The following is a 19,482-nucleotide window of genomic DNA, read 5'->3' as shown; positions in this document are numbered from 1 at the left end:
CAAAATAGGTCTGAGCTGATTCATAGAGAATTAAGTAGATTTGGTTTAGTAATGTTTTCAGGTTTCTGAATAAATTATGAATGCATCTTGACTGTTAGAAGGAGCCACTGACATTATGAAATGGTAATGAACAGATCCGCAAGAGAAAAACAGGCTCAGCTGATCATCCTGTTCAAAACCTATTAAGGTCTGATGAAATGAGAAGATTTTTTCCTTCCATGTATAGATGTGCAACAAGTCATAAGTTGTGGACTTTAATAATATATTTTCTTCACAAGCAATAACACAGCAATTAGGAAGTGCTCACTGAGGTAGAAATAATGGTGACTGCTGTGCAGATTAGCTTTGCTAAAGGGAGCTCTCAGACATACAGTAAAACACCATATTCCAGGTTCCTGTTGGTGTGTAATTTCTACTTTATTTACTTATCATCTCAGTTAAAGAGGACTCCTGGCAGTAATGAGGCTACATAAATGCACGTATAATACTATAAGATGTTACAAATTATATAAAAGATAAATCTAATGATTACCTATTATAATGACAGTGCAATCACTTGGGAAATTGTACAGTTCTGAGAAGCCCGTGGCTGGCAAAAATGCCACTGCACAGTGTATTTGTTATTTCTGAGCTTTTGCTTCTGCATGATTGTGGGTAAGAGATGTGTAATTCACTTGGAAGGGAGCTGCTAAACACAATGGCTCACAAATCTTTATCTAGTACAGCAATACTTAGAAGTAATGTGGTAAGTATGAAAATAAGAGTCCTGAAAACTTGGAGGGGGTTTCTTGCTGGAAATTCCAAGTAAGTGTTACTACTGTGGTAAAAATGTAGATAACATGAGTGCCAAAATGAATCTCTCTTACTGTAACTGCCTTAAAAATAAACATGCAAAAAATGACACATACTGCAAGTTCCATCACAAGAAGGTATGTTCAAGTCCATCGCTGCTAACTCAGGGAAATGGATATTAGTATCTCTGAGCCCCAGCAGAGTTTCAATCTTTAAAATCTGCAAGGACTCTGACTCTGATGCCTCTGATGTAGAACATTAAAAAAAAGTCAAACAGAATTTAGTCTTAGATTAAACATAGAACATTTAGAATATATGCTTACAGTAAAACATTTGTAAAATAGCAAATGTTAATTAAAATAAATTATAATTAAAAAACACTTCAGAAGTGTCAAGGTTTTTTTATCTTTCTTTTTATGCTGGATGATAGTGCCTGAATCCTACCCCCTCCTCCTGTGACGACGTTTACAGGATTATATATGTAATGTTAGATGCAAAGGCAATATAGGGATCTGTTACACAGAATGGTATGAAGATATTAGAGGCATTCTGTGCTGAGTAAGTTATGATATTTGGGTAAGTGAAATATGTGAAAGAGAGCCAAAACTAAGATTTTAATAAACAAGTGTCTGAAGTTAAGCTGTTAAATGTTCTCTAAGAGCTGAGCACTTAGTATTTAAAATCTAGGTTCTTACTAATTTAAGAAACTAAACTTGAATTTACTAACTGTAGCTGTGTTATGTTGTGAAATACTGGCTTTGAAGAAGACATAATGATTTGTGGGTGGTTTTTTTATTATTTGGGGTTTTTTAAGAGAGAACAAAGAGGGTATCAGCTCTTCCAGTATTGGTAGATTGTAGTAAGGTGTAGACTAGAAGTGAGTCTAGACTCCATGGACATTTTGGGTGAGCCCTAAAAATGAATGGCAGGGAGAGTGGAGATGGTGTATTCATGGTCTCTGCTTTATGTGGTAATGCTGCAGCGATTGAAACTGGAGCTGCAATGGAAGGGTGCCAGCAGGACAGCACTCTTGTAGTCTGTCAAAAAAAAATATTTGATTTTTATGGCTGGTATGTTACAGACTTGCAGAAACATTTGATGGAAGAGGAAGGGAGAGAAAGTCAATGACAACACAAACATTATGACAAATGACAGGGACTAGCCTCCTGGAGCTGAAGAAGGAGGTGGATAAGACACATTTGTATTTGAGGATACTCTGTTTATCCAGGGAAGATATTTACATCTCCAAGATATTTGTCTGACAGTGAGTTCCTTTCTACCATCCTTGTCCACCTCTGGAAGGTCTAGATCAGGGGTAGATTTTTTCCTTCTCTTCCCCCCCCCCCCCCCCCCCCCCCCATGAATACTTCTACAATGAAGGGCACAAAAATAGAGCCCTTTATGGAGATACCTAGAAACAACTGCAGTCTCTCAAAAAGGAAATTTCTGGAGAGGAAATGAAGGCACTAATTAACAGGTGGCAATGCTCATAAGGGAAGAATTGTTAAGGTAATAAGCAATTGAGTAAAACTGTCAAAATTTTGTCTGATAAAGGCGTCTATATTCATTTACTTTGCAGAAGTATATGTATTGTTAAAAGGTATGACCCGAGTTGTTAGGTCTTGCACTATATTTGCATGTTTGACTCCCAGAGAAGACTGAAATGTCATATTCTTGCTCTCATTTACCAATCCCAGTACTTGGAGATTTGCTTCAAACTGGTGAAAAGTCATCAAGAGAAAGACGAACAACTGATACTGTGTCAGCCTGTTTTCCTCAGAAGCCTCCATTTCTGTTTGCATGGCATACATTTATTAGTGAAATGCCCACTTAAAAAGCTCTTTCTTTTGGCCAGGATTTATTTACTGCTTTAAAAAAATGCAGGAACCCCATCTTCATTAACAAGTCACTTTTGTAGAACCTTTAGTGTCTCCACAAGATGATATCAATGTCACAGTGAGCCAATTTTTACATGGCAGCCAGAAACTCTTCCAGCAGCTCTTGGTAAGTGATAATGTCTTAAACTAAAAGGCGTAGAAGATCCCCTGGTTGTTTCCCTGCAGTGACAGTCATGTGATTGCCAGCTTCTGGCTGAAGCAAAGAAGATGCTGTCCTCACTTCCACACCAAGTCTTGCCTGGTTTGTGAGGTATAAACTAATTCCCCTTCATGTGTATATATCTGGTGGTGTGGAACTATACTATCAAGAAATGTATGTCTTCAATAAGGCATGACAACTTATCAGCACTATAAACTACAGATTATACCAGTGTACTGTGCCTGACTCAATCTCCCTGTGTTAAATCATGTCAGGATCTGATACTCACTGTTCCATAAAAAAGAATAGAGGGAGCCAAAATATCGGTGCTCATAGGTATATGCGTGTATATAGCAAAAAATTATAAGTCATTTAGAGACTCTAACAATCCCTGCCCAATCCCCTGGGAATAAGTTTTTGCCTGGTTAGTATTCCAAGGGAAATGATAGAAGGCCAGTCACCTGGGACATTTGCAGCTAGACCAGACCAAGCACCTCAGCATTCTAGAGTAAGAAGCACTCCTGCCCTGGCAGAGGAATGTTATTAATGACCATTAAGTCTTGTGCATCTATAAGATAAATTCTGCTCAACACAGATATGCCTGAGTTTGTAAAATCGCTGTTCTCATTTTACAGTGTCCCTTCTTATTATTTTTCAAGATCAAAGCCATGAGATGCAAGAGGCAAGAAATACATAAGTAGTTCTTTTTATAAAAGTTTAGGAATTAGAAATCTCACATTATATAAATCATGTGGCATAATTATTGCCTTTAAATGTTATGTTACAGTTATGTTTACATTAATTCTTAATAGGTCTGATTTTTTTCTTTCTGAAAACATAATTGGAAACAATATTTTTCCTCATTCTAATTAAAATATTTTAATAAATGTTTATTTAGATACTATGTCATGGAAGGTTGCAGCCTTGGCTGCCTAATGTAATGTAAAAATCAATTAGATACAGAAAAATATCTAGTTTTAATTTACAAAGACTAGATATCTGCCTGATCGCTGCTGGGTAGCAATATCCATAATGTTTTATATATTAAAATAGTAATGATTATTATTAATCATGGACGTGCTATAGTATTTACCTATTCATATATTCAAAGGTAATCTGTTTCCTTGAATGCAGCTTTTGAGTTGCCGTATTGTATCATTCCTTTACCACAGTGTCTTCTACAGTGGTTTGAAAGCAATTTCTAACATGCATCATATTCTTGAGGTTTATTTGTCTCATGCAGAGATCTGCATGCAAACATTGCTGCATATGTAAGCCTTGTAACTAATTGCATGCAAAACAATGCAAAGATTTGAACACTGTACAGCAATTAATAATATCTCTGCTAGTGTAAGTATGTTTCCTTCTCCCCACACTCTCTTCCTCCGTTGCGCCCCCCCCCCAACCATAAATCATTTCCAACCTGTCAGAATGGATCTGTGCTGGCAAAGAAACAAGGGTAATGTTTCAATTTTCTTCATCTGGTAAGATATTTTCTGTTAGTTTTTCTCCCTCTCTGTAGTTATTGAATTTACTTGAAAAAATATGTATTGTAGACTAATAAGATTCCCTGAAATAGAGTGGAGGAAGCATGACCTGTCTCCTGCTAAATCTGAGTTTGTGTGAGATAGGGTAAATTCTCTCATGTTAATATTATGAAGAGGTGTAGCTGAGGACCAGACTGCCTTCCTGCACCTCCAGAGCAAGGGGAAGGATGCCGATATACTGGCAGAGAGGCTAGGATTGTGGCTATAGATCTGTGAGTCATTGTACTCTAAGAACATCATTCCATTCTTCTCTGTGTACAAAGTCAAGTAAAAATTAATTATAAGAAAATGCTTCTTTCTTTTCCTAAATATCAGTCATTCCAGCATCTTTTGCATCTATGTCCTTTTTGTGGCTTAAACTGCAAGCTTAGTGGGTTACTGGATTTTTTTTTCTTCATTTATGTTAAGTATATTATTAATTACTTTTAAAAAATAATTCTGCATGGGAAAAACCAATATCCTCTCTGAGTACCAGATCCTGTGTTCATGACAACCCTTGTGAACAGTTCTCTGTATTGCTGTGGGAGTCTCCATTACAAACTGGCTCACAACCAATGTAAGGTTTTTTGTTATAGCCATTAAAAATAAAACTTAAGTTTACTTACTTGCACAGAGAGAAATTTTTGGTCCTTCTGAAGTAACCACATCCTTTACTTGTAGGATCCGTAGACAATAAGAAATATCTGGATGTACAAAATAGTAAATCCTTTTTGAATAGTTCAAAGCTCCAGATCTTGAAGCATAGCATCCCTTGGGGGAGAGGTACAGCAGGCATGGGTTACAAAGATGGACTTGGCAATGAAGCTCTCTTCAGTGCTACTACTCCAACTCTGGGTGAGAAACACTCTTCTGGGGAGCTGATTCATGTCCTAAGTGGGAAAGTTCCTCCCTCTTCTTGCCCTTGCTTGTTCCTTACTTTATAGGGTCCAGCATTTATCTGAGGATTTTAGCCAATTTGTACTACTTGTGAAATCCAAGTGTTTGGAATTGAGTTGAAATTAAGAAATTATATTAAAACTATGATGTACTTTAACACCTCTGTCTGTTTGTTATAAATTTACCTTTGGGTGTTTCTAGCCCTTTTGAGTACATTCAGTTCATATTTCCACATTTTACTTCATGTTTGAGAAATCTAGACACTTTTTTAATGGAAGCTCAGATTCACATTTATTCATATGATTTCAGCAGTCAGGGCTTTAAGAAAAATAGCAAATATCACAAGATTCATAGGAAGATAATGAGAGTTGGCAACACTATCAATTTCCTCTGAGCATACTTCTATTATAGTTAGGTTATTGGACAGAGTTATTTGTTATTGCAAGGTTTCCTCTATATGGAAAGAACAGAGAGCCTTGGTCTGAAAGAGAACAAAACCCAAGAAGAAGCAGACTTAAATTCTCTGCGAAAGAGCAGAGAGACAGTGTGCATGTGCATGCATGCCTCTGTCTCCGTGGATAGCCAGCACTGAACACTGAAAACAAAATGCTGGTTGACTTAACAAGTAGGGAGAGTACTTAGAAATGTAGAGGCACAAAAATGTCCATGCAATTTCACAGCTAAATACACCACAATTATAATCTAATGTAATAACAATTTTAAGGGTCATTTCATAGTAAGAGATGAGATACCTTTTGAGTGGTAGAAAGCTCCCACCCAGCCATCACCTAAACAATAGTTACGGTTCCCTGGGAAGGGAAACATTTGGACGAAATTGCTGATACAGGAACAAAATACTTTTTCAAGTGTTTCAGTGGTGTACCTGAAGTTCTTAGAAGGTAAGGGAGACTAATATCACACATCTCCATACACACCTGGAGTCTCAAACTCAACATCCCTATCAAAAGGAAGTTAGTGTTTTTTTAGTTGTGCGTTTGATATCTATTTTTTTCCTATTATTGCTGTTGGTTTTGTTTAGACTTTACAGCTCCACAGTGCACTGTGCACAATGTTCTCTGTGTCTGGAAGGAAACCACGCATGTCCCAGGACATGAAGTTATAAAACTATTGATAAATAACGGGTAACTTTACTTTTTAATGATACCGAGGCATATATACATACGGCAAATAGTGTACCATACTTAAGACATGAAAACTCTGGGTAAGGTCCTAACTAAAGACAAAATTAATGGAAAAACTCCTTTTATCCTGTAACTTCAGTCTTAGCATTTTCCATTTTATGTGTTTGCAAAGTCTGTGTAAGTCTTATTTGTGATGATGTTCATTTCAGCCCCTTGGGTTGCTCTGTGGTCCAGCAGTGACTGGGAGCACTTCAGAGACAACACACTTTCAGGTGTCACATTACAGCATCTCCTCTGGCTGATGAAAGAGAAGTATTAATAAGCTCCAAAAAAGCCTCATATCCAGTACTTTCAGCACTACAATGCTGTTCATTAACATGTTTGTAAGCATCAATAGATGCCTCCAAAAGAGACCAAAAGCAGCCAAGATAGAGCTCCTTCTTCCAAACATAAGCAGTGGTATAGAAATATTAGGTTTGAAAGGAGAGTTCCATTCTGTTTCATGGGTCTTTCAAAACAACGATGTAAGTCATCATTATTAAATCAAAAAGACACCCTCTGTGTCTGCCAGCCTTTATGTCTGCCAATCAGATTTCTGGAATACTGTGTTTTCCCTTATAAAGCTAAATTGTGGTATGATGGGTTGAGAAAGGCAGAAAAGAGGAGAAAAAAATCGTTCAACTGATCAAAATATAAATCAGGAATTGTTAAAAAATGTTCATGAAGTATTTCAACAAATTTTCAAAATTGTCTTCCCAGTTCTGCTGAGCTACAGCTCTCATTTTCTGTTTACCCAAAGTATGTATTTATTTTTCTTTAATATTACATCTTCCTCAGAGAATGTTAACTGACTTTTCAAAAGGCAAAACAAAGTAGAAAGGGGGCAGTTGTTAGAAATGTCATATAAAACTATGTGTGCGTGTAAAAAAAAAAAAAAAAAAAAAAAAAAAGGCAAACCATGCTGAAATTGATGTCAGTTTAAAATACTAAGGAATTACAAGCAAGTCATTGCATTACTTTAAAAAGAGGTATTCCAAGGCAATAAAAAGCGGGGATTTGCTTATCAGGATTGTAACTACTTGCCTTTGGAAATGCATGATCCCAATGGAAGTACCTGAGATTTACAAGGTAGCTGTATATATGTAGTGTGATGTATATTGTGTTTGCTCAAGAAAAGCATTGAAAGAGCCAGCTACTTGAGTTGTTGGTTCATCTGTGGTGCTTGGGACATAAGTAGGTCCTAACGCTGTTCTTTTCAAATGGGTCTTTGTTAGATGTTTCACACCATAGAAGTCAATGAGACTGAAACATATGTTAACTTGGGCCTGTACCTGGTTTTGGACTTTGTAGTGTTTGCCTGAAGTATTTATGAAGGCAAGATCCCGGATTCTTGCTTTTTTAGAAAGTTATTTAGACTGTAATATTGCAGTTGGAGTAAGTACTTACTAAACATTATCATTCCTAGCCAGTTTTATTCTTCATCTACTGTTCAGTGAGATACTGCTAAATTCCCAGGCAGATGTACAAACCCCAAAGCGAAACACTGGCATGCCTGTGAAGGAGTGACAACAGAGTGTTTGGGTCAGGGCACTATTCAAAATACGTTGGTTTCTGAATGCTCCAGAAATGCAGAAACACAGCTGCGAAATTCAGGATCAAATTATAATCCCAGCTTTGCTATCGCTGCCAAAAAGGGAAGTTGCCTTCACCTTCCCAGGCTTCCTCCTAGTTATGAAGTCCTGCCCCCTCCTTGCACAGGCTCTGGCGCCTGGAAAACTCTGCTAGACTTATTTCATAGCCTGATTCTATTCTATCCGCTTTGCTTGCTGGGTCAGCTTTCCACTGTTTCACATAGCTGAAAGAGCTCAGGTCCAGGAAGCGCCAGAGGTAGGAGACAGAAGTGCGTGGTGAGGAGCACACAGTTGTGAGCAGATGGTAAAGTTGAGCTTTTCCTTTTTCAACAGCAGTAACCAGTGGGATCAGCTCACCCTGTAACATGTGGCGTCACTGAAAGTGGCAGGTTCACCTTTGACAACATCTAGTTGCAGCAGCTTTGTTTCTAATGTACTTACAACTGATGCAGATATGATTACTTTTCCCAACATATATTATCACATTGGAGATTGATGTCTGATCTAATGAAGGGGGATAGTAAAGTTACTTGGTGTTATCTGTGATCAAGAATGAGAATGCTCATATTTTTTCCCAGGCGCTTTTTTGAACAGGCTGATTTCTGACATCTTTTAATTGTTTTCCTCTTTTATGAGTGATAATGATCAACCAAATAACCACGTGGCCAAAAAAGCACATTTTGTAAAAAACTTCTGAAAATGCTAGTGTTAAAGTAAATGGTAAATTTCATTTTGAGGAACTGGACCTTAGCCTTATGCTCTGTTGTTCTGAGGTGCACAAGGTTATCTAGTTCCTCCACTGCACAACTCCCTTGTTTAACATATTTCGGTCTGAAGTACATTTCAATAATCAGACTGTAGACATCTCTAGATAGGTTTATAATACAAAAGCTGATGGAAGGAACTCTACTAACGATACAGTTACAAGAAAGTGCCGGAAAACCACACTAGATTTAATTATGCTCTGAAGAAGTAGTTTTATTTATAGTTTTGTTTTGTGCCTTTAGTGTTGGTAGCACATCTTGGAACTATGCACAGACTACTCTGAATTTAACTTACTCAGTCAAAAGCCAGGCCAGTGTTGTTTATTGTGAGGATTATACTCATGCTTACTGAAGAATTCACTAGCGCTGAGTTTCTAATTATAGTTTTTATCCATGCAGTGAGATGTTTTTCATTCTGACCACTGCCCAGCTGGAAATCATTTCAAGTTTCATAGGCTTTCAGTAGTGAAGACTAAGAATTTTTTAAGATGTGTGCATGTTTAGTACATTTGCACAGCTCTTATCATTACATTAGAGTATTTACTAGGAATATATTGTACATTTCTTATTTCCTGAGGGAGTCAATGATTCGTGGGATTTTGTCCTGTAGCACTTACTGTCTGGCCCAGCAGTGACCTTCAGCATCATACATGAAAACAAGATCTATGGCACAGAAAGTCATTTAGGTAGGATAAAGCAAATGCCAGAACTCTCCACAGTAGAGTTACAATTCTGGGGAGTAGGACAGCTCGTATAAACAAACACCTAGCTTGCTTTGGCTGCAGTTCTGGCCAGGTCAGAAGAGAAGAACAGAAGCAAATTTCTTTAGTGCTTTCTTCAGCTTTAATCAGAGGTTCATTTGCCATGCTGCTAGGCTTGGGGAGGAGGGCCAGGCACATGCTTCATCCAGGTATATCAGAATGACCCTTTTCTGTGGTGTAGCTATGTAAACAAAACTGGTTTGCTACTTCTTAAATTGTACACTTTTTTATTGCAGAATATGCAGAATATAAGATGATAAATTCAGCTGCCAGCTCTTTGTCGATAAAATGGTTGGAATATTCTTATTCATAGTAAGGACATTTTTTTTATTTTCATTATGCTCCCTGCCAATTTTTGCCATAAGATAATGTGAAATCTGCTATGTGTGGGGTTTCTGTAAACAAAACAGGGCTTAGTTTCAAGAACTCTCAATAAACAACTATTACACTCTTCAACAAGATGTTTTACACTTTAGAAAAGTTTGACACTTACATTTCCCGGATGCCTGCTTTCATTGTTGCTCTTAAAGTTCTGCTTTAATTTCGCTGTCGTGTTTTTGGACATTTTGATAGTTTCTAATTTTAACTTCTTGGGTGAGATTTAAATAGTAATATTTTCTTATTTTCTATAACTGTTCATTGTATGTGTGTAGATATAATTTTATTTTGCTATATATTGGACTGGCGATACTCTGTTATTTTATTGCTGTGCAAATTCAGGTTCCTGCCGGATTTTCCTTCCTAGTCTCCCAGTGTTTTTCACAGACAAAGCTCTCCTCATCAGTGGAAGCTGATTGACCCAAGGGCCTAAAAACTTTATTTTACCTATTAAAAAAAATACCAGAAGAATGCAGCACAGTTAATACGGTGATTTGTCTTTGCGATTCATTTCAATACCTCTCTTATCTGTGGTAGCACTGTAGTGCGTGTGTTAATGTAGTACATTTAAACATCAGCAGATGGGGCCCTTGTTTCCTTTGAAGAATGGTTTGTCTTTGAATTTTATTTTTTTTAATGTCTGTGGCAAGAATGAATTTTTCTTGTTCTAACACATTAAATTAATGTAGTCTTTGTAGCAGATAGGGATCTAAACGCAGATCAGAACGCCTGAACTTTAGTGGGAAGTGAATGTTTCCAAATCTAACTGGAGATCTAATTTTCATGGCTGGCCCTTATTTCTGTAACTGACTGAACAAAAACCTCAGCTTTGAACACCTCAGAAATTTTCTGGGGTTTGGAAACCAGCTGTCTGCCTTGTGGTTGAATCCATCTTTCTACTGTATTTCATAAATCTTTCTATAGGTAAAAGAATAAAGCAAATTTTTATGTCTTCTACAGAATAGGCAGCGCTTTTCAAAGTTATTTGCAAAATGCAGTTTCCTTTTTCCCAAGGTGAAGTAACATAAAGGCTGTATAAAAGTGAAGAAAAAGGCATTGTAGAAGCAAAGCAGAAATCAGTGTAGAGACTAATGCCTTCTTTTAAGTGTTGCATCTAGAGGAAAAGCATAGGAACATGCAGCTAAAGGTAGCATATGTTTTAACTCAATTTCCTTGCTTTTGAAAGACTTGAGTTGTAAGTGGAAGGGGCTGAATACTTGAATATGGTCATTTTTTTTCTAAGCTTGGTTGTCACCTTAACTGATTCTGTTAGAGCTAAAATACATGCATTTTATTTGTGAATAAAAAAATGTGTGGAAGGCAAAGCAATATACTCTGATGCCTTAACCAATCTTATGAATGTATTAGAAATTTAAACTTGTATTTTGCAAATGGGTGTCTTATAGTTTGGAATGACTTTATCAGAGTTGTTAATCTTTCTGATCTAAATAAGAACCTTATTTGAATGTGGCTATAAGGTGTGTTTTTAACATAATGTGTCGCAGAGGGCAAATCTTTTGTATTATTAACTTGAAACACCAAAATTGCTCCGTCTGTGCCATTCTGATCTGTCATGTCGGAATGACTGCTGCTTGCTTATGCGAACTTCTTCATGTGGTACACTTGTGTACTAACTTACAGACGGCAGGTTTGTTATTTGGGGGAAAAAGCAGAATACCTAATAAGTTTTAAAATTCAGCATGTCAAGAAAACAAGCCATGTTTGAAAGAGGAGTACACAATTTGCATTTGTTGGACATTGTACCTCTACCCAAGGGTTGATACTAAGGGTTAAATTAATGCTGTTTTAAAACTGAAAATTACATAACATGGTTTCTAGGTAAAGCATGTCAATTTGGTACATCAGTTATTGTTGTTTATACATCAAAAATTACAGTGATGCAGCCATGATTTACACTTACTTTTTACTTTTTACATATGAGACTTGTTATTAACATTAAGCATATTTTCCACGTCTAATGGTGCAGGCCATGCAAGGCCTGTCAAAAATTATTAGTATTTTAATTCTACTTTTTTAACTCCTTTTTTTTTTTTCTGGAGGTATGATTTATTTTCCTGAATTCAATACGGAGGAAATTTCAGGAACACTTTGCTGGTTGCTTGTTTTGCTGATTTGGCTGCACAACTGATGAACAGTATGTCCTATTGAAAGATCACCTAAGCATACCATTCTGCTTGAATTAAAATTATTTTATCTGCATCATATGTATTATCTGAGCATCTCAATGCTTCCTTGTATTTTATTACTGATGTTCTCCTATATATTTCTCTGGGTTGGGCCAAGTTGTTCTGTTCTTAACATAGATACAATATAGGGGAAATAATCTGATCAAATCATTGGGGTTGTACTGGATTTTTACTGATGTAATTCCATCAAAATTTTGTTCCCTGCAGACATTGCACATGGCAGTGTTTCAGCTCAGAGGGAAAAATTGACTTGCACACCACATTGACTATATTGGCATTTTCTTCCAAAATGGCAGTGGATTATTTTTCAGGTAAGAAAGAAATGACAATTTTATTTGTACCACAAAACACTCAGGAAAATATTTTTCTCTACAAGTACATTTTTCTTGCTGTACACATGAAAAGGAATGTTTTTCAGGTGTGCGTACAGTATATAAAGAAGAGAAGATGTTTAGGTTAATTATGAGCTATTTCTTATATAGTGCATTAAATAAGTAATGTAAAGAGAAACTAAGATCCAAGGATACTGTACAATTGTCTAATTTAAATTATTATTATAGTAGCTTATTGATCCTTTACTCAACACTAATTTTTATATCTCTTTTTAGCTGTGTATTCATCATGAAAATTATCAAATGAAATTTGAATTTCTGTTGCTCAAGGGGGAAATGAAAGAGGTTTAAACCTTTGAGTAGGAGGAAGGGAGGGAAAGAACTAAAAGGGAGGTTATTTTTTTAGAAGTACGGGAGCTCTGCTTTAGTTGGAAACTGAGATACTGCAGCTGTTTAGAGCAACTTACATCTCTGGGAATGCTAATGGCCATGATTTGAGTGTCATTAGAAACTGTTCCATACATTGTTAAGTATAAAAAAGTGAGGAAGGAAAGGAAAGGGATTTGAAGAACAAGGCCCTTTTAGAGACAAATATCTTATTCACAGTATCCTTGTCTAGGAATTTCTACACATGTAAGAAAGGAGTAACAATCGTTACTAAGCATCCATGAGACTATTTATCTAATTGTACTTCATGGATCTTCTAGAGTTTAGCTTGCCATTTAGTGCCCTCTTTTTTTTTCTGTTAGAAATGTATTCAAATAAAAATGCAAAATAAAGTGTGAATTGTGCAGGTTAATCTTAAGGTTTGCTCTGTAGCTTTTCTCAAGAAAAGTTCTGTGGTGAATTTTTCTAATGGATTTTGATTTTGGGTTTTGTCTTATAAGGCCTGCACAGAATACATTGAATAAAACCATACATAGATTACCTCCCCCCCCCTTCCCCCAATCTGATGAGCAGTATGGATGTGGTGAACATATTCCCGTGTGCTGTTTTTCTCGCTAAAACATTGTAAAAGCCCTTGCCACAAAGTATAATGGTGAAGGGCTGTCTGACATAACTCAGTGTAGGGTAAATTTTGGAGCCCAGTGGGGATGTTCCGTTCTTTGCATTTCTGAGGCTGTAGCTCTGTGAAAAGGGTGGAGGCTTTAGGTGAGAAGGGCTTTTTTTGGGATTTTCTGAAGGAGAGCACTATGTGCTGGTGTTGTAGGAAACTCCCAAACACAGTGGGTCAAGATGCGAACCTCCTCCAGATCAGAGTCTACATCTGTGCACCTTTAACGAGGGAAAGTTGGGTATATTTGGTATATTTTTTTTATTCCCTGCAAATCCTGTTCACCTTAAATTTGTATAAAAGGGACTAATGTAAGAAAATACATATTTTTATTTAACTTTTGGAGCATATCAGCAGAGCTGGTTGTGCTTAGAACCCTGCCTTACAGAGCTGGAAGTTTCCTCAGATCAGGAGCTCTACCAAAACTGGTGCCAGAGCTGACATGTTTGTTGTGTGTCACTGGATCTAACAAAACATGGCAAGCTTCAATTCCAGCATCCTAACACTGGGCTCTTACAGCTGGATTTTAAGTAGCACTTAGCAGTGCTCCTGAGGATCTCAGCTGATTCCCAGGGACAATCTGTTCAAGACTGCAGAAATTTTGACATTATTAATTGTAACTTTGGATTGTCTGACTTAAAACTTCATGTTTTAAAACTTTATTTACAGCATGGTGTCTTAGGTTGGTTTTCATCAGTGTTCTAAATGAGTAATGTTTGATGTTTCACAATACTTTAAATTAATAGATAACCATTTACAACATTAACACTACCTTAATGAAGATTTTTGCTTGGTATTACAAACAGCTGCTGGAAATACAGTTCATCTATCATTTATAATCTTTTATTAAATTCACACCTGGCAATGCAGCTATAGTTAAAAGTCTGTTAATTATGAGACCTGTGTTTGGGAGGCCTGTAAGTCTCATTTCCAATCTTAGCAGGCTAGATCTTTGTATGCAATATTTTCACTAGGGTGGACTTTTTTCTCCTTGAGTGGGTCAACATTTAACTTCTTCCCTTCTCGATAAATAGGTAATTACTCCAGAATTACCTGAAGATGCCAAGTAAGAAAAGGGTTGGGTTGGGGATTTTTTTTGCCTTTTTATCCCCTTTTTTCTAAGCAGTCTTTGCCTGGATGCGAAAACAAATAACAGAACAGAGATGAAAAACAGTTCATAATAAATGATTTAACATGTATAACTTTTTTTCATTTGCGAATTGTCTGTGAGATGCTTTTGATTCTCTCAAATGAATTTGCTATTCAAAATTATTCACCAAATACTTTATCTGAATAATTTTTGGTCTGGAGATTGTTGGCAAGCAGATTGTTGCATGTATTTGAATTTCTAATTTCAGATATCACTCTGTACATGTTGATTAGATGTAGTAACATTTATGTTCGCTATTTGAAAGAGTAGTTACTAGAACTCTTAAAAGGAAATTTCTAACCTGAATCCTGGTGGTTGAAAGTTCAGAATTATCAGCAAGTACACAGTCTCCAAGTGGATGGGCTGGTGACTGCTCCTTGAGCATAAATTCACTTGACAAAGTCTAGGTCTGTTGCCTCTCTCAGAAACAATTCTTGCAACAAACCACCACAAATTCACCCCCAAAAATTATCTATGCAAAAATGTGCATATATTAAAAAAAAGTATTAACTTAGCTTGGTCTTATTTTATTAATGTTCTTCATTTTAAAAATCCAGTAGAGGGTACAGATTGCCGTTCTCAGGGAGCTGCCATTATCATGGAAGATCAGGCTGGAGGCTGCTAAGAGGATTGGAACAGCATACAGGAGATGAGGGAATGGGACTTGAAAGGGAAAGCAGAATATTTCATAGTAACAGAATAAATAAACCTGTCAATTTAGGGGCCACATTAAACTGTCCAGTATTACATTTTTTTTAGGCTGACAAATCTGATGAAGAGTATAGAAAGGATGGATGGGCAGAGAAAAAGATGATTCAATGTATTGTTCTTATGTAGCAGCTTCAGACAAACTATCTCTAACCAGTTTACCAATAATGAGATATTACTATATGGAACTCAATACGATAGGTTTTACATTTGTCACGCAGGAAGACAAGACAATATCTTGAAGAAAGAGAGATGGAGAAAATGATGAGGAGTATTAAAGAAACAGTACAAGTTCTCTTGTAGGGAGAGAAACAGAGAAGCATAGAAGAATGGCTAAGAATGAGAGGGGATAATGCACACAGTGGAACTAGAGCTGACCTGCTGGATCAACCAGTCTGATATCTGAAATGTATCACAGGAATGCTTGCTATTGTAAAGATGATGTTGGCTGGCTTCCAATAGAAGTTAGTCACTCATTTTTTGCTTAATTTTGTGACTTGGAAAGTTCTTGTTATACTGTTTTTTGTAACATTTCATTGGTTTTCTGCTACAACAAATGCTTTATCTGTCTTTGTTGGCACTCTATTCCATACCCAAATGGATGGATTAGAGACAGGCAGATTCTAAAGAGAAAGTTAAGTCTTGGTTTAAAAATGAATAGCAATTTCTTAAGGAGGATGGAAGTTTTAAACTAGATGAGTTAATACATTCCTATGAAAGAATAACTCCTAATTATTAAGTGTCATACTGATGTGGTAGAAAGAGGTGCAGTGGCCTTAGGAAACATGTAGTGGCCAAGTAGATTCTCAAACTAAGTCCAGAAGAAAAATTGTCACTGAAAGTGGGCTTTGTTTTGCTTTAATAAGTAACTTAACAGTGATTGTGGTGGTTGTCACACTTCTGGACTGGAAAAAGTCTGTAACCCTTTGGACATTGCTGATATTTAAAGTGACAGAGCAAAATCATAGAAGATACTGATGTATTAAGTAAACTGTTGAGTAATATATAATTATATTTAAAAACATGATTAATAGAGCAAGTACTTTTGGCAGTTTTTGCTGGGGAGTAAACAGGAGATCTCAAAGAGAATTATGGAGAGGGAACTTTAAAGGGAATTTGGAGAGGGAAAGAACGTTTAAGGCTCAGGGCTGATTTCAAGAGTTTTAATCTCTTGAATTAGTAGGGCAAAGATTAACTGTGGCCTGGCTTTACATGCCTATGCAACTCCACTGAAGACAAAAGGAATTGTCCTGACACAAGTAAGCGGAATTTAGATCCTCCTTGCAGTAAGGTGGCCAGCATAGTAGATGATCTTGCTAAAATCCAGTGCAGTACTGAAGCTTGCACTTTTTCAGTCTTTTCCTAGCTGGACTCACTGTTTCACTAGAGATTTGGTTTCACAATTTTTATGCATTTTTTTGAAAGTGCACTTTCATAATGAGCCTCTTTTCTTCAGTTCCATGTGTTCTTGAAGCTTTTCAGATCTTCCTAAGCACTTTTGTGAATCTTTTTATGTACCTCTAGTTACAGCCTGATTACAGAATGTTTTGGATGAATATTTGCAGTTTGGATGAATAGCTGAAGGTGCACCAAATGGTGGCATTCAGAAGTATTTGACCAAGAATGATTGACAGTGTCTGTAACTACTTATTATGTCAAGGCTTCAGCACACCGATTGATGGGAAATGATGTATAATAAATTAGAATGATCACACATCATTTCCCATCGATTGAAATGCCAAATCCTTTGATGGAGTAATGAGTTATGGCCAATACTACTCACTGTCTTAGTGGGAGATTGATTGCATATCCCTTCATCAATGTGATCAAACAACTAAGGAATCCAAAGTACACATGTAGCATGCAAGTTCAACTGTGTTTTCAGTATAAAGTGAGAATAATACTGTACAGTCAGTGTTGCTTCTGTGGTACTATCAGTGCTACCTGGGTATATGTGAAACATAAGCAAACATGAAAATGTGGCCAAATTCATGTCATACAGACACATTAAATAAACATAAGCAGATTTTCTCTCTGTTTCACATACCAACAGAAGACTAGGGATGAGATCTAACTTACCAAAATCAGTTATACAAATAATTTCTAGTTAGGAAAACCCTAACTAATGAAAACTCAGTTCTTGCTTTAAATTTTTCATGAATTGGATGTCCTTACAAAAAAAGAAACTTAATTTGCTCTGGCTCAGGAAAGAGTAGGTAGAGCTGTATCTCCAGGAAAGTACATGGACCCAAATTAGTAAAAGGAAAGGGAAGTTTCTAGGAGTCTGCTGAGAAAATATATTCCTTTAGAATTTTGTATTTTTTTTCCTTTGAGAAAGTTCTTCATCTCCATCTGTATATTATAAAATTAATTAATTGTACCAGCTAGTCTCTCTATTCTTCTTTCTCAGGAGAGATACTTCAGTGCAAACACATGTGTACACATTGTGCCTATTCCAGTGTGTTATTACTTATATACTCAATTTCAGTTTTACTTCACATATAGCAGTACTCTCCATGAGCAAAAAAACCCCACCAGAAAACATTGGTTAACATACAAGATGATGTAGCTGAAGAAAATACAATCTATAACAAAAGAAGAGTATGAAGAGCTTTTACTTGAGCTTATGGATTGAACATAGAGGCCATTTATTTTTCTTCACTGTTCTTTTCAGCTGTTGTGAAGTGTATGTAGTCTTTCTGTGATTAAGTCTTCCAAAGTAGTAATTAGGTAAATTCCCTTAGGGAAGGAATTGCAATAATTTTCTATATTTAAATGTTACTTTATAGGTGCATAAAAGCTGAGTTTTGATGCACAACTGTTCCATGTTGTCTGTGAGAGAATGTGATGATGTGTGGACTTGTTATGTACTTAAGTGACTTTAAAACGTTTTCTAAATTAATTTTCATGAGAAAGAATTATATTAAAATTACTATTTCTGGATTGCAGTTGCACAATAAGGACTGGTCAACAGAGCAATGACAGCAGTATGAGATCAATAGTTGGAAGCTAACTTTAAAACAGGTACTGTTGCTGTCTTGCCATAGCAGCATGAGGCTTAATGTGGGCCAATTAACCCTACCTGTCATGAAGATTTTGCAGCAGGCAGTCACTTTCAAAGTGCTAGAGCCAGACAGCTACCAAGATTGGAGCTAGCTAATTTAAGCTCTCATGAGCATCTACAGAGCACTCCAATCACTACTGTTACAGACTATGTAACCTCTGCAACGTGAAAGCAGTGTGGTCACACTGCAGTACCGAGGCTGCAGGCAAGTATTTGTAAATTAGGAAATGTTGGAATGTAGGTTGCTTGTGATACTTAAATTTTATCTCTGTATGCATATTCACTATGGCAGAGCCTTTAATTACATGATCACCTGCTATGTTTTTCTACTGACTTCTGTCTCATTCAATGCATTGCATAGGTAGCAATCATAGACAGCATCAACTTTTTAGTATCTTCCTAATGGAAAAAGGGAAGCACAATTTTACAGTTACATGGACCTCAAACAATTACGCTGGGCCCTGACAAGAATTTGAAACCTGAACTTTTGCTCTTGGAATGTGATGAACTTTAGGACTAAATGAGTACCCAGTAGGAAAGCCAGCATTCCTGGCATGATTTGCTTAAACTTTGAGCTAGTTCAGATTGCTACCAGCAAGTAGTCCAAGGCATCTCTCTCTCTCTCTCTTCTCCATCCATCCATCCATCCGTTCGTCCAGTCCAGTCCAGAACGATATGGACAGTTCTGCAGTTTCTTTAGGTGGGCATAGACCCAGCTGTAGATTACAAACAGTGTTGCTCTGCAGATAATGTTTTGACATTCTGTAATTGCAGGCTGCTCAATAGAGACAGGAAAGCCCTTTCTTTTTTCAGGAGTTTATAACTCTGCAAAACTTAGGCAGAATATACAGTGACAAAGAAAGGATAGTTCTGTGGGTTAAGAACTTCCCTTTGTCCCGCTTCTAAGGATTCCTATAGCAGTGACATTGTTAGAGTTTATTAGGGACACTTCCAGAAAACCTTAATGTAAGGAATTCTGGTAGCAATTACTGGTGACAGCAGGACAAACTAAAGAAGTAGCAACTATAGAATAGTTAAG

The 19,482-nt window shown here is 36.7% G+C and overlaps 1 protein-coding gene across 16 annotated transcripts in view; it reads left to right on the top strand.

Moving 5' to 3' along the window:
• LOC308071356 (uncharacterized protein) overlaps positions 1–19,482 on the top strand; it is a 533,731-nt gene that overhangs the window by 115,396 nt on the left and 398,853 nt on the right. For 11 of the 16 annotated variants that reach the window (XR_013931099.1, XR_013931102.1, XR_013931104.1 and 8 more), the window contains one exon: positions 12,343–12,446. The exons of the other annotated variants lie outside the window; for them this stretch is intronic. The gene's annotated coding sequence lies outside the window, so the exon portion shown is untranslated. The remainder of the gene's footprint in view (positions 1–12,342; positions 12,447–19,482) is intronic. 16 annotated transcript variants of the gene reach the window in all.

Source organism: Falco punctatus (assembly GCF_963210335.1).
Source record: "Falco punctatus genome assembly, chromosome: 11".
In the NCBI taxonomy this organism is placed as follows: domain Eukaryota; kingdom Metazoa; phylum Chordata; class Aves; order Falconiformes; family Falconidae; genus Falco; species Falco punctatus.
The sequence above is the reverse complement of the archived record's forward strand: the minus strand, read 5'-3'. Positions and strand labels throughout refer to the sequence as shown.